Source organism: Orycteropus afer, unplaced genomic scaffold (assembly GCF_000298275.1).
Source record: "Orycteropus afer afer isolate SDZICR_OR568_19922 unplaced genomic scaffold, OryAfe1.0 scaffold00199, whole genome shotgun sequence".
NCBI classification, from domain to species: domain Eukaryota; kingdom Metazoa; phylum Chordata; class Mammalia; order Tubulidentata; family Orycteropodidae; genus Orycteropus; species Orycteropus afer.
Genome location: NW_006921786.1, coordinates 2575097 through 2591457, shown reverse-complemented (window position 1 = coordinate 2591457; position 16361 = coordinate 2575097). Strand labels below are relative to the sequence as shown.

Here is a 16361-nt window from a genome sequence, read left to right as displayed (position 1 = left end):
AAAAAGACAAATAATCCAATTAAAAAATGGGCAGAAGACATGAATAGACACTTCACCAAGGAGGATATTCAAGCGGCCAACAAACATATGAAGAAATCCTCACGATCATTAGCTATTAGAGAGATGCAAATCAAAAGAACAATGAGGTACCATCTTGCTCCAGCACTAGTAGCAAAGTTCAACAAGACAGAAAATAAATGCTGGTAAGGTTGTGGAGAGATTGGGACTCTCATACACTGCTGGTAGGATTGTAAAATGGTACAACTATTGTGGAAAGCAGTATGGCGATTCCTTCAAGAGTTGGAACTAGAAATACCATTTGACCCAGCCATCCCATTACTAGGTATATACCCTAAAGACGTGAGAGCCATGACAAGGACAGACATATGCACACCCATGTTCATCACAGCACTATTTACAATAGCCAAAAGATGGAAACAACCTAGGTGTCCATCAACTGAGGAACGAATATCCAAACTATGGTACATACACACAATGGAATAATATGCAACCCTAAAGAATTACCTAGAATCTCCAAAACACCACTCAACGAGAATGAACTTGGAGGATATTATGCTGAGTGAAATAAGTCAATCACAGAAAGACAAATATTGTATTAGTCCATTATTGAAGGAAATTTTTGTTGTTGGTTACCAAGGTGGGGGGTGTGGGGGGGTAGGAACACTGTTAGGTAGGTAGAGGTAAGTATTGATTTGAGTGAAGAGATATGCAATGTACCAACATGTGAGTGATCAACGTGGTGTCACTGAGGAAGAAGAAGACAGAGAGAGGTACATGAGGCACAGACAACAAAGATGAACCCTTTTGCACATAGAGTACTGCATTGTCAGTGAAGGAAAACATGGGTATACAGGTGGACAGATGGGTGGACAGGCTGAACTATTAGGTATGTCTATGAAGCAGAAGTGTACCCAAGACCATATATAGGGTTGGCAGACAATGGTCCTATAAGTGTATTTGTATGATCTGAATTCCCAGGTGTGTAGTAGAGCTGACAAGGGACAAGGTTGTAGTCACTTCTTGGACACAGCCAGCTACCCAGAGGGACCAAGTAGTTGAACCTGTTGGCTCTTGACCATAGTCACAGAGGACATCAAGCTCAATTGCCATAACATACTACACAAAATATTGTTCCACCTCCTACTTTAGCGAGTAGTGACTGGGATCTTAAAAGCTTGCAAGCAGTCATCTAGATGCAATGATGGGTCTCTCCTCATCCAGAGAAAGAAGAAGGAAGAAAACCAAAGATACATGGAAAGAATTAGTCCTAGCAACTGGTACACCATGTGATCCACAGCCTATACAACTATGAGACTAGAAGAACTAGATGATGCCCACTACCACTGTCAACCACTTGGAGGGGGACCTATGTAGGAGATCTTGGATAGAGAGGGAGAACAATGTGGAACAAAACTCAAAATCACTTGGGAAAAAAAAAGGGGGTGGGAATGAGGTTTGCTGGTCTGATAGAGCCTTGTGGAACCACTGAGACTATGGTGCCTAGCTGCCCTTCAAGTCTGGAATTGAACGCATACTGTGGCTTCCAGCCAAACCAAAGCAGACATATGAGTTGAACACTTACCTGAGGTAGATACACTCCTTGGAGAGAACAATCATGGGAGAAAGAAAGGTTGTTTATGCACAGGGAGAAAGCTCAGGGGGCAGCAGTACATGGAGGGATGGACATAGAGAAGAGGTAACTATCAGGAAGAAGTGGGAGGGGAGCTGTTGCATTGTGTTAAATTGCAGCCAATGAGACACAGTGTATGTGAACTGCTGTATGGAAAGTTAATTTGCTTTGTAAATTTTTACCCAAATCACACAAAAAAAGATTGTTAAGGGAATCTAATTTGCTGCGTAAACTTTTACCTAACACAATAAAATGTTTAATAATAATAATAATAATAATTTATTGTTTTCAGAACCATTTTCACAGCAAATTATGTTCCCATTTAACTATTTCTACCGAAATTCAGTTGTTATATATCCAGCAATCTTGTTTGCCTGGCCCTTTGCCTTCTCATCTATGCTTTAGGGTGATTATTTACCATTTGGTCTCATATAAATTATTTTTAGAAAATGCAAAAGAAGAAAAGAACAGTGATGACTGTGAAACATCTCATAACATGGATGAACCTGATTCTGCTGAGTGAAATTAGTCAATCACAAAAAGACAACTATTATACGAGACCACTGTTTTAAAAAGTTAAGAAAAGCTTTTGTGTGTGTGTGTGTGTGTGTGTGTCTGTGTCTGTGGTTGGAATCATGGACGGTGACAAAGAGAAGAAAAAGAAGGCATCTGCTGTGCCAGAAACTCTTAAGGAAAAGTGAAGGAATTTCACAGAACCAAAGATCAAGAGCCTGAGAAAGAAGTTTGCCCAAAAGATGCTACAAAAAGCGAGGAAGAAGCTTATCTATGAAAAAGCTAAGCACTATGACGAGAATATAGGCAGATGTACACAACTGAGATTCGAATGGGTAGAATGGCAAGGAATGCTGGCAACTTCTATGTACCCGGAGAACCCAAACTAGCATTTGTTATCAGGATGAGAGGTATCAATGGTGTGAGCCCAAAGGTTCAAAAGGTGTTGCAGCTTCTTCGCCTTCGCCAGATCTTCAATGGCACCTTTGTTAAGCTCAACAAGGCTTCAATTAACATGCTGAGGATTGTGGAACCATATATCGCATGGGGATATCCAAATCTGAAGTCAGTGAATGAACTAATCTATAAGCGTGGTTATGGCAAAATCATTAAGAAGTGAATTGCCCTGACAGATAACACTTTGATTGCACGCTCTCTTGGGAAATATGGCATCATTTGCATGGAGGATCTGATTCATGAGCTCTATACCATTGGAAAACGCTTCAAAGAAGCAAACAACTTCCTGTGGCCCTTCAAATTATCTTCTCCAAGAGGCGGAATGAAGAAAAAGACCACCCATTTTGGAGAAGATGGAGATGCTGGCAACAGAGAAGACCAGATCAACAGGCTTATCAGAAGGATGAACTAAGGTGTCTACCATGACTATTTTTGTAATCTGGTAAGTTAATAAAATACAAACTGCTTTCAAATTGGAAAAAAAAAATGTTAAGAAAAGGTTGCACATAAAAAGATACATTCTTTGATGATTACCAGGGCTGGGGAGTGTAGAACATTAAGTAAAAGCGCAGACAAATATTAACTAGGGTGAAGAGGAAGGCAATAAGAGAAGAAAAACAAATTTTAAAACACATCTTTCTCATATTTCTTTGAAATTTTATGTACATTAATCAGTAAAAATGTGTGAGGGAAGATTAGCATAGTCAGCTGAAATTGTCACTTTGAACAATATGTCACAGTATGGCCAACTGAAAGACTGAGAATCCACCAGCCAACCTTTTGCCAAAAGCCTTCTGATATTAAGGGGACTTGTTTAGCAAGTCAAGGCTCTAGGACCCAGATTCTAGGTTGTTTTTGCACTGCTAATTGGCCACTCCTTGGAAGGAAGGTTGGGCAATCCTACTTCCGTAGTGATACTGCCTTGGAAACCCAAGGAGGGGTTGCTATGAGTTGGGGCCGACTCGATGGCAAACAACAACAACAACAATTGGCGAGAAATTGCTCTCTGACCTATCATTTTGGGGCTAGAGGCCCAAATTGTAACGTGGCTAGAGGGAAAGGGAAAAGCGGTGGTCTCAACACCTTCATCACAGATGGATGTCAAGCCTTCATCTAGCCCTTGCACAGCTGCTCAACAAGATTTTCCCATGTCTTCACACTCTGCTAAAATAGTTAACCCAAATCAGATGCCATGTCCAATAGATTATTCCTCTATAGTGTATCTTTCTACATGGTTCTGACCTACATTGTGGTGCCAGGCCTCAACAATTTCTTCTCAGGCCATTGCCATGGTCCTGATTGACAACTTCAGTCACTCCTTTTCCAGTCTACCATGCCCACTCTAGAATAAGACTTCCTGAAATTCATAACTGGCTACTCCTCACTTCAAACAACAGCAGTGGTAGTTAAGTCAAAACATTTCAAGTAATGTTGAAATGATGAATAAATAAACACTTAGCCAATGATTATTATATGGTAGATGATATGTTAGGTTCTTTGGAAACAGATGCAAAAGCCCATTGTCCTCCAGGAATTCACAGTATGATAATGAAGGCAGGCAAACAAGCAACAGGTGACACAGACGATCCTACAAGCAGGTATGAAAGTAGTGAGGAAGAGCCCACAGTGCCTTATCATGCCTGGCCAAGGAAAGTCATCCCAGGGCAAGTAACTCCTGTGCTGCTTCTTACAGGAAAAGGACCAGACAAAGGCAGTCCCTGTGCTGGTCTCATCGTATCTAGATGGAGAAGCCATAATTCCCAGGATGAACTCAGGCTCCCTGTAGCTGATGCTTATGACACAGCACACCACATCCCCTTGGCCCACTGTGATGGACAGTTCTCTGCAAGTGGCTAGCTGCCCACATAAGGGACAACAGGGTTTTGCCCAAAGCAGAAGAATGCTGTTCAATTTCATGCAGGTGCCACCCAGAAGTGCAGGAGAACGATTGTTCCAGGGTAAGAGGATCAGGTGAACAAACCACCCAGATTCCAGGGAGCAAATCAGAGGCTTGTTCAATGGGTACTGCACAGGGTCCACAATGCTACTGCACTCCAGTTGTCCACAGTAATAAGCACTCACTCACACTTCCCGTTGTTGGCTCTTCCTCTTAGCCAATGTCGCTTACCCTGCTCCCCCACTTTTGCTTCCTGAATTCCATCCCATTACATTACCTGAGGCCAAGTTCTTGTTTGGACTCTGCTTTTTGGAAAACCTCAAACATTCTCTGTGATTCTGGGGGCCCAGGGAAGATGTGGGGGCATTGGTGCTTCAGTGGTAGAATTTTTGCCTTCCATGCAGGAGACCAGGCTTTGATTCTCTGTCAATATAACTGTGAGAGGAGGCTTGACTATGATGCTGAACAGGTCTCAGTGGAGCTTCCAGACCAAGACAGACAAGAAGAAAGGCCTGGAAAGGCCTACTTTTGAAAATCAGCCAACAAAAAGCCTATGGACCACAATGGTCTGATCTGCAACCAATCATATGGATGGAACAGGACTGGGCAGTGTATCCTTCCACTGCATGTAAGTTTGAGGCTGACTCAATGACAACTACAACCACCACCACAAGGAATATTTGGGCTCAATCTCAGGTGGAGAAGGCCAAAACGGAAAGAGAAATGACTCTATTTGGGATTTATTCAGCTCATCCTTATCTGACTTTGCTCTACTCTCATGTCACCTCACAGACTCGCTTCCTTGAACTTGAGGAATCCTGGCGAGTTCTGATCTCCTCTGTGCTGCCTGCCCTGGAGGAAGTTCCTAGACATTGCAGCCGCTCCCACACAGGTCTGCTTAATGACTTTCTGGGAGAAATCAGAGGTGACACTATCACTGTGCAGTATCACAATGTGCCAGCTCTGAATCCTTATGCCCTGGGCGACTGGGGAAGGACAGGACAGATGGCAACTGTCAGGCCCTTTAACTGCACCATGTTCCTCAGAGATGGTCAGAAAAGGCCTGTGCTCATGGCTCACTCTCTGTCTCATTACCGACAGAGTGCAGAGCAGAGGGAGAATCATGACTTCTTCCCCTGTCCCTCCTTCTCAACCCCAGTCTCCAGCCCCAGGTCTCTGAGATGGAGAAGCTTCATCATCATTCAGGGAAGTGTGGAAGGCCTGGAGGGTGCACTCTATGAGCCCGACATTGAGGTCTCCAGGAAGAGTCTGCTCTGAGCTGCATTAGTTCTTTGCAAGTTGGGCACCTGCATCCCATCCCCAAAACCCTCAGTGTGTCTATCCTTTCTTCCTCTCCCCAACAATGGCCTTCCTCTCTACCCCTTAAGTCTCCATCCCCTGCCCTGGAGTTCCTGGGTGATACAAAAGGTTAATTTACTCAGCTGCTAACCAAAGCTTTGGAGATTCTAGTCTATACAGAGGCACCTTGGAAGAAAGAAACTGGCAGTCTCCTTCAGAAAAACCAGCCTTGAAAACCTTATGGAGCACAGTTCTACTCTGACACACATGGGGCTGCCATAAATTGAAACTGAATCAACAGCAACTGCTAATGGTACCGTTTCTCTCCCCTATACCCACAATAAGGGTATTTAGGCTAAAGGTTGTTTATAAGAAGTAGAGCTATAAAATAAAGAGATTATGGAGGTAGCTAACATTTCCTAGCACTTTACAGTTTAGATGCCATTCACATACCTCATTTGAATTACAGGAACTCAGAGCTGGCACATTGTGATAGTGCATGGTGTTCAAGTCATCTCTGATTCCTTCCAGAAGGCCATTAATGTTGTTTGCTGTCATACTACTGAGTAATAACTACTACTCTGACCCTCATATTACAAGTGAAGGAAGCTCAATGCAGTTCCATAATATGTCCAAAGTTAGCCAGCCTGGTAGTACCAGAAAAAGAACCCAAGTGCACCACTTTCTCCCTCTATGCTCACTGGAACTTCAGGGACCAGATAATATGCAGGCAAGATTTGATTTTCCTTGAAGCAGTAGCTCTTTTGAGGTTTGAGGTCTCTGCCCAGGGACTTTTTCTAAGATCTGGCTTGGGAAGTCCTGGACCCTAATAAGATTCCCTACGGGCTTGGTCTCTCCTTACTGTACAGTGACATGTGTCCTTAGAGTGAGGCACTACAGAAGTAATACTTAGTTCATTTATTTACTTGCTCACTTAGTCACTCAATATCCATTCATCAGTGTCACTATGGGGCTGCCACTTGGCAAGGCATGAAACAAAATCCAGAGGGAGCAGCAAACATCTAAGAGGGAAATGCAATACAGATGAGTGTTCTAACAGAGTCCAGAGCAAGGGCCAACCAGGCAGGCAAGGGTCTGTGTGAGGGAGAAGACAGCCCTTGATCTGGATCTCCAAGCTACAAAAGCCATCATTGTTTCGGAGATGGTCTAGAAATACCAACCTGTCAATTCCCACTGAATGTTTAAAGATCCTTTTGTTATCACTGTTAGTTGGTATACAGTCAGCTCCAATTCATGGTGACCCCATGTACAACAACAAAAAAAATGTTTTCTGGTCTTGCTTTATCTTCATGATCATTTGTACACAACAATCCTTGGTATTCCTTGGTTTGCAACTGCGTCTACCTCTATCATCATGTGGTGTCCTTCCTCTGTCTCTTCTCTCTTACATGGACATCAGTCAGACTGAATTAGGATCCACTGTACTCCTGTTATCTCCTGAGAACTTACCTGATGGCATCTTTAAAGACTGTATTTCCAAATAAGGTCACCTTCACAGGTATAGAAATGGAGAAATCAATATATCTTTATGGAGGACACATAACAGCAATATAGATTTCAATCCCCATCTTAGAGGAAATGACACCAAAACCATTCCTGCAAGCTTTGGAGCCAGGAGTTGCACCAGCTTCCAGGATACAGGCTGAGTCATTCAGTTGAATCCCTCCACTAATTCATTTGTGATTTTCCTAAAGCAATGAGATGACATCAACAACTAATTGATAATGTTGATATGACACAAAGTCCTGCATTGACTTTAGCTAAAACTCCTCTAAACCTGGAGGAAGAGGAAGAGTGGCTCAGTGGTAAACCTTTCCATGTGTGAGACCCAGATTTGATTCTCAGCCAAGGCACTCCTGTGCAGCTACCATCTGGATGTCATTGCAGGACTGTGTTTTGCTATGATGCTTAACAAGGTTTCAGCAGAGCTTCCAAACTAAGACAGACTAGGAAGAAAGGCCTGGCTATCTACTTTTAAAAATCAGCCAGTGAAAACTCTATGGGTCACAAGGATCTGATCTGCAACCAATAATGGGGATGGTAGAGGACCAAGCAGTATTTTGTTCTGTTGTGCATGGGGCTGCCATGAGTTAGAGGCTGACTTGACCAGAGGTAATATAATAAACCAAGTGAAGGTGTCTCCTACCTTGTTTTCCATATGGCCTGGTCTGCATGAAAGGGGAAAACACAAAAGGCAATAGAAAGCAAACTGGAGCTAGAGGAAGGGATACTGGCCTGAAGCTCTTTCCCTTCCATCAAATATGGCCCCAGTTAACCCTGCATCATGGTGGAGGAGGGAAGACGCAAGAGATGTGTTTATTTTATAATTGACAAAGAACAAGGGAGTCTTTTCAAGAGTTTTGGGGGTGCACGGATTCTAGCCAAGCTGTGATTACAGAGCATGTTTATTCCTAAGTGCCCCAACAAAGACTTCAGCACTTTACCCAGAGAGATAGACAAAAAGCAAGTTGTCCCTAATCTATTTTACCCAGAGTAGCAGAGAGCTGGTGTAAACTCAGAGAAAGCCTGCAGATGACTCATCCAGCTGGAGGAAGGTAAACACATTATTTCTTTCTTTCTTTCTTTTTTTTTTTTTCTTTTCCCAACCCTAGTGCATCTGTTTGTTTTCACCAATGAGATAGGTAACATTTTAATTAGAATGGTCACTCATCTTCACTTTTTAGGAAAGGGGGGAGGATTGTGGTGTTTGGATAATTGAATCCATAACTCCTGCTATCGTGTGTACAACTAATCAAGGAGAGTGTGTGTGTGTATCAGAGAGAAAAGGCGGTTGGGAAAAGGGATGGGAGAGAGGAATGTGGGAGGGGGAGGCAGAGTAAGATGAAGGAGAGCTGAGGGATAAAGAGAAGAAAGGAAGTGACTGAGGTCTGCCTGGCAGTGTGTATGTCTGAATGAAAGAGACACAGAGAGGAAGAAGCAGCAACTGAAGGCTTCTGTTTGTGTGCAGAGCTAGAGAATCAGAGAGAGGAGGCAGAGAAATGACAACAAGACTGGAGGTTTGTGTGTGTGAGAAACAGCTGGATAGAGAAAAAGATGGAAATAAAGAAGTGACCAAAAGGGTGTGTGTGTGTACACACATGAGAAAGAGAAAAAATGAACTGTATGAATATGAGTATGTCCAACACAGAAAAAGAGGGACAGGAAGAAAAGAAATAAAGCAAGCTTGTATTTGTAGAAGTTCTTGGGTGGTACAAATGGTACTTAGCTGCTAACTGAAGGCTGGAGGTTGGAGTCCACACAGTGGCACCTTGGAAGAATGGCCTGGAAACCTATTTTTTTTTTTTTAATCAGCCACTGAAAACCCTATGAAGTACAGTTCTACTCTGATAAACATGGGGTCACCATGAGGCAGAATGAATTCAAAGATACCTGGTGGATGGGTGCAGAAGAAAGTGGGAAGATTCATTGTGTTTCAGTGTGTGTGCTTTGATTAATGCATTTGGTTTAATGCATGCCATCTTTTCTATTTCAGCAGTAGATTATTTATTTTCATTTGAAAAGTAACACACAGGCATTAAAAATAAGAAAACACAGAAAATTGAAAGGAGAAAGAAATCACTCATACACCTACCTCACAAGAACAAAAGAAGCAGATTTTTCATTTACTTAAGCATAGTTTTAAATCCTGTTTAATTGCACTTCTGAATTCAGTGGTGAAATTTACACAAGATGACTTACATAAAGCATTTAGCAAAGGATCTAACTAAGAGTACGCATGTGATAAATGTTACTTTTTGCTGGGGGTTAATTTTTGTTGTCTCTTTTGGCCTTTATTTTCTGAGAAAGAAGATTTTCCAAGGAATTCCTTATGTTCAATTACAGGGTCAGCCAAATAAAGAAAGATAACAATGAATTATAAAATTGTTTCTTATTAAGGTTCATTTAAGGGCATTGGTGGTTCAGTGGTATAATTCTTCCACAAGAGATGTTGTTCTTGTTGTGTGCTGTGTAGTCCATTCCTAATCACAGCGACCCTATAGGACAGAGTAGAACTGCTCTGTAGGATTTTCTGGGCTGAAATCTTTACAGGAGCAGATTGCCAGCACTTTTCCTCTGTAGAACAATCGATGGGTTCAAACTGCCAATCTTTTGGTTAGCAACCAAACACTTAACCATTATGACACCAGGGCTCCTGTCACACAGGATACCCAGGTCCGATCTCTGGCCTATGCACTTCATGCATACCCACCACTCATCTGTCAGTGAAGGCTTACATGTTGCTGTTATGCTTAACAGGTTTCAGCAGAGCTTCCAGACTAAGACAAGCATGAAAGAAAAGTGTGGCAATCTACTTTAAGAAACCAGCCAACAAAACCCCTATGGATCACAGTGATCCAGTCTGTCACTTATCATGGGGATGGTGCAGGCACAGGGAGCAATTCATTCCACTGTGCATGGGGTTACCATGAGTCAGGGCTGATGACAGCAGCTAACAACATAACAGTGAGCTTCATCTCAATACCACTGGGACAGGAAACCCCAAGCCTGCTCATTCCCATAAATCCTGTGGTGTAGCCGGTTTAGCTAAGGTGAGGTTACTGAGCAGGTGCTGCTCCCTGGAACTCCATGATGCATGGCTGTCATCCTCACCCTGAAGACAGACAGCCTTTCTTATAAGAAAAACATCCACTGTTGTTCTTCAATTTTCTCTTGGTTAGCTAGAACTTCAAATCTACTGTTTTCTGAGACAGTACTTCTCCAGGAATGACTTCATGATGTGTCTGTATATGAAAGATGCTTTGTCTCTGTATAGCTTCTGGCTCACAGGCTCTGAGCAGTGGGGCCTTTCTCCTGTGTCTTCTGGCCCTTAATACTGATCACAAAACTAAGGCCAGCCTGAATTTTATTACTTTGGCTATATTATCATTTTAAAAATATCTTAAATGACTGGAATGCTTATTATGGACTTAAAATAATTCCTATACTGATAATTTCCAACTTACAGTGTATTCTGGTTCCAACAAGCCATACTAAATACAGTCTGGTTTTTTCTTTCTATTTTGCTTTTACATCTTATTACATCTTTTACATCTTATTCTTGTACTACGTACAATGCTGTAACACATAATTTTCTCATGTTATCGTTCTCAGATGTTCACATGTGATGCTTCCAACCCCCAAAGACAAATAAAGATTGGATTTATAAAGTTACTGCTAATGAAAGACAAGGACAAAAAAAAAAAGGTATTCAACTTACGTCAGAACTGACTTAAAATGAAGTTGATGTAATAGAGCTCCATCATAAGTTAGGGACCAACTGCCTATACTCCAATAATCAGACAAGGTGCTATGGACATGGTCTCTTTTCCTTTATTTTTGCTTGTAGTGGAGAGCACCATTTTAACCTGAACCTGAGGTAACCTCAGGGTAAGTTATTTTTTGTATCTTTGATGATTGTTTCTCAAAAATGATTTGTTTATTTTCCTTAGGAATAATCTATACTTTTGGCTTTTCCCTGTCTTTTTCCTATCTATACTCTGCCTTCCTCTCACCTCTTTTTGCCTTTGTCAATATCTCTCTAGATATCTATCTCTATCTCTATCACTTTAGAACTCTTAATTTGCCATTCTCATTACTAACTACATTTTCTGGATTTAAGTTCTACTCTTAACTTCCTCAGCTTATGTGTTTCCTTTTAGGCAACCATTTCAGCTTCTTTGCACAGCAATTCTACTGATCCAGGATAGTTAAGGTGGGAATGGCTCCACCTCCCCCAAGCCCTAGAGTGGCAGCCAAGGTGACTGGTCTGGCCAATCAGTGTACCCTATCACCCTGAAATTGTTTTAGGTAAGGGGCAACCCAAGACAAAACTTAAAAAAAAAAAAAAATTGTCCTTGAGTAGATGCTAACTCATTGTGACTCCACAGGACAGAACTGTCCTATAGGGTTTCCATGTTTACAGAAGTAGACATTTTCTCCCATGGAGTGGCTAGTGGGTTCAAACTGCTGACCTTCTGGTTAGCAGCCAAGCGCTGTGCTTTAACCACTGTGCCAGGGCTCCCTGATTAAACACAATTCTACCAGAACCCTGAAACATTAGCTGTAAATATCAGGAGGGGTTTCATTTTCCTCTGGCATAGCAAGATACAAGGATTATGCAAGTTGGGAGGTGCTGGGGGCTATAATGCCCTCATATGCAGCAGCTGACATAAAAATCAAGAAAAGGCACACAGAGTCAGGGAGAGAAAAAGAGAGCAAAGGAGACCAACCTGAAAACATCACTGGTGCGTCTTGACCTAGATGTAACTGAACACAATCCACACAATGAGCTGATGCACTCCTCTTTTGCTTCACCTATTCTGAGTTGGTTTTCTCTCCTATCAATGCAATGGATCATTTTTATATAGCCCTTCTGGCCATGGTCTTAAAGCTCCCACCATAGTGGGACTATGTAAGTAAGGTGGATGGCACTTTTATGGGGGTGGGACCATGCAAATAAGGTGTATGGAACCATAACAAAGGGATTGGTAACTTTTGCCATCCTAGTAGGCTTAAAAGAGAGCAAATCCCAGAAGAGGGGGCACCTCACTATCACCAAGAAGAAGAGATGGGAGCAGAGCTCATCCTTTAGACCCAGGGTCCCTCTGCTGAAATCTCCTAGACCCAAAGGACAGAGAGAGCTGTAACATTAGAGATGGTGCAAGATGACCAGAAGTAGCAAAGCAAAAACCACTAACAGAGAAACAGCAGCAGAACCAGAAGACTGGTGCCAAGGCAATGTGTTGGGCTTCCTGGCCCATGAAACAAGGCAGTTACCATGGGTGTGTCGACTCACGGGCAAAAATGTTGAGCACTTTCTAGCAGGAGGCCTCCTAACTGAGTGGAGTACCTCTGGGTACTTGGCAGAGCCAGGCTACCTAACTGAAGAAGCAAGAGAGCTGAGTATCTTTCTTTCGGCTGGTGTCATGTTGGTGAAGTGGGCTGTCCCTGTGCACTTATTGGCAGAGCTAAGTAGCTTTGTAACACTCACCCAACCAGCACAGAGGCCTAGCTAAGGGGCCAAGGGCCAGAAAGAGGCCTGCCTACAAACACACTGAGAAGAGGCTGTATTATATACCCTGAGTTGCTCCTGATCCTGAATTGTAACCCACTACTTCCTTAATAAACTCCATAATCATGAGTATTGCCTGTGAATACTGTGTGGCTATTGCAACATATCAAACCAAGCAGAGGAATAAAGAGTGTTGTTAGAGGGACGACTGGTGTCAGAATTGGTAAAAAGGTTGGAGAAAGGAGGTATATCTGACCTCCACCTCACAGGAATCAGCCCTGGGCTGAGGCTGATGATGATTTTCCCTTCACCTCCTGATGTCAGAGGAAGTCAGATGCCCCCAGCATGCCATTTTTACACTACACTATGGCTAGTAAGAGGAGCTTTGGTGGTATAGTGCCTAAGGCATTTATTTGACTACTAACCAGAAGGCTGGTGGTTCAAACCCAACAGCCACTCCTTGGAAGGAAAGTTGGGCAATCTACTTCCATAGTGATACTGCCTCAGAAACCCAAGAAGGGGTTTCTATGAGTTGGATCCGACTCGACAGCAGTGAGTTTGTTTTGTTTTTTTAATGGCTGATAAGAGTCTAGACCAGGACAACAGCTCTGCTAGATTCCTATTGCATTGATTGTTCTCTCAGACCTCTTTAATGCAAATAGTAACAGAAGAGCTGTAATGCCAGCACATTTGTTCCCAAGGCTCTTCTTAACTCTACCCCAACTTAAAACATTTTACCTGGGAGGGGATTACAGCCCCCAAGGTGTTTCGTACCATCACCCATCTCCATGCACCCCTTCCTATTTTCTGTAGTTTTCAGGAAAGGGTCAGGGGAACCTAAAACTTACCACTTGGAGAGAGGATGGGTGCCCTGTCTATGGTAGTTGCTGGAAACTATGATTTCTCATTCAAAGGACAGTCACAGAGATGAGAGTACATGGCATTCCTACATATGGTAATATCAAAGCTTTGATGCTAATTTACATTTTTTAATCCAATTCCTCCATAATTAGTGGAAATTTCTCCAAGATTCTTATAGTAGACTGACTTACAGTGTCAGTGTTCAGGAGTTCATAAGTGGCTGTACTTTTATGGGTATCTTCATAGGTAATTTGATGGAAAACTGGAAGAGGCTACATGAGGGGTTGTTAGCAAGACAGTTTTTAAAGTCAGAAGCCCCACCATCTTTTCCTTTTTCCCACTTTGAATGCAGATAATTTTAAACACATGCTGACTATAGTAACTTAGAAAGCCAAGAAGAGCAAACCTATCTGTGAAATGTACATGAACACTCATGTAAACATGTTTTGATTTATCATTATGACCATGATTATTGCTACTATTACTAGTAGCATCATATTTTAGCACTCTGTCTCTACATTTCCTGTTCTCTCTGTCCAGGATACTCACTCCCAGATAGCTTCAGGGGGCACTCTGTATCTCGGTCAAGTCTTTATTTAAAATATCACCTCCTCAGAAGTGACTCTATCCAATGAGTATCCATTCACCACCACTCCCTATTATCCCTTTACTTTGCTTTATCTTAGTCTTTTTCATAATACTTATCTCCAACTGACATAATAATGTATAATATTATACATTATAATATTACATATCATGATAAATGGAGAAAAGTCTAAGTTGTCAAAGATGCCATTCTGCTTGGATCAAAAATTGATGCCCACGGAAGCAGCAGTTAAGAAATCAAGTAACATATTGCATTGAGCAAATGTGCTGCAAAAGACCTCTTTAAAGTTTTCAAAATCAAAGATGTCACTTTGATGACCAACATGTGCCTGATCCAAGCTATAGTCTTTCAATTGCATCCTATGCATGAGAAAGCTAGACAATGAAAAAGGTAGGTAGAAGAAGAAATGATAGATTTGAATTGTGGTGTTGGCAAAGACTATTGAATATACCATGGACTATCAGAAGAACAAAGAAATCATTCTTAGAATAAATACAACCAGAATGCACCTTAGAAGTAAGGATGACAAGATTTTGTCATCAGGAAAGGCCAAACGCTAGAAAAGGACATCATGTTTGGTGAAGTAAAGGGTCAGCAAAATGGGGGATATCCTCAATGAGGTGGACTGAGACAACAGCATTAACAATAGGCTCAAATATACCAAAGATCATGCAGATGGCCCAAGATCAGGCAATATTTCATTCTGTTATATATACATTCTCCATGAGTCAGAGCATATGTGGCAGCAACTAACAACAATACATTATAATAAATTTTTATTTATTTGTGTTAACTCTCTTCTAGAATATATGGTCTATGAAAACAAAAGGAAAGATTGTCTTACTACATGTACCTTTTCTTGAAATTTTTGTTTAATTAATTTTTTTATTGTGGAAAATATAAAAATATGCCATTTCAACATTTTTTTACATGTACAATTCAGTGACATTGATTACTTTCATCGTGTTTTGCAATCACCACCATTATCTATTTCCAAATTGTCCCATCACTCTCCAGAGAAGCCGAGTGTCCCCCAAGCAATGAGCCCCTCCTTTCCTCCCACCCAGTCTGGATAGCCACTAATCTACTTCTTGCTTCTATGTATTTGCCTCTTCCAGATATTTCATCCAAGTAGGATCATAGAATATTTGTCCTTCTGTGACTCACTTATTCATAAATGCTCACACACAGACACCCACACACCCACCATTTATTGTGTTTCTCAGTGCTGGGTACTATTCTAAACAATTTAGATAAGTTAGCTCACTTAATCCTCAAGAAAACCCTGTGAACACCACAATAACAAAAAGACAAACAATCCAATTAAAAAAATGGGCAGAAGACATGACTAGACACTTCACCAAGGAGCATATTCAAGCAGCCAACAAACATGTGAAGAAATGCTCATGATCATTAGCTATTAGAGACATGCAAGTCAAAACAACAATGAGATATCATTTTCCTCCAGCACTAGTAACAAAGTTCAACAAGCCAGAAAATAACAAATGCTGGTGAGGATGTGGAGAGATTGGGACTCTCATACACTGCTGGTGTGCCTGTAAAGTGGTACAACCATTGTGGTAAGCAGTATGGCAATTCCTTCAAAAGCTGGAACTAGAAATACCATTTGACACAGCCATTCCATCACTAAGCATATATCCCAAAGAAGTGAGAGCCATGGCAAGAACAGACATACGCACACCTATGTTCATCGCAGCACTCTTTACAATAGCCAAAAGATGAAAACAACCTAAGTGTCCATTAACTGAGGAATGGATAAACAAACTATGGCACATACACACAATGCAATAATATGCAATGCTAAAGAATAATGTAGAATCTGCAAAACACCGCATAATGTGGATGAACTTGGAGGACATTATTCTGAATGAAATAAGTCAATCACAAAAGGACAAATACTGTATTATTCCATTATTGTAAAAGTCAAGGAAAGGTTTATCTATGGAAGGAAATTTTCTTTGTTGGTTACCAGGGGTGGGAGGGGAGGGGAGGGAACACTGTTAGACAGACAGAGGTAAGTATT

General features: G+C 41.7%; 1 protein-coding gene and 1 pseudogene across 1 annotated transcript in view; one reads left to right on the top strand and one right to left on the bottom strand.

Annotated features, from left to right (window-relative positions):
* Positions 1-16361, bottom strand: part of SHISA6 (shisa family member 6) — a 530517-nt gene that overhangs the window by 368535 nt on the left and 145621 nt on the right. The gene's annotated exons all lie outside the window — the stretch shown is intronic.
* LOC103203087 lies at positions 2287-3032 on the top strand (annotated as a pseudogene).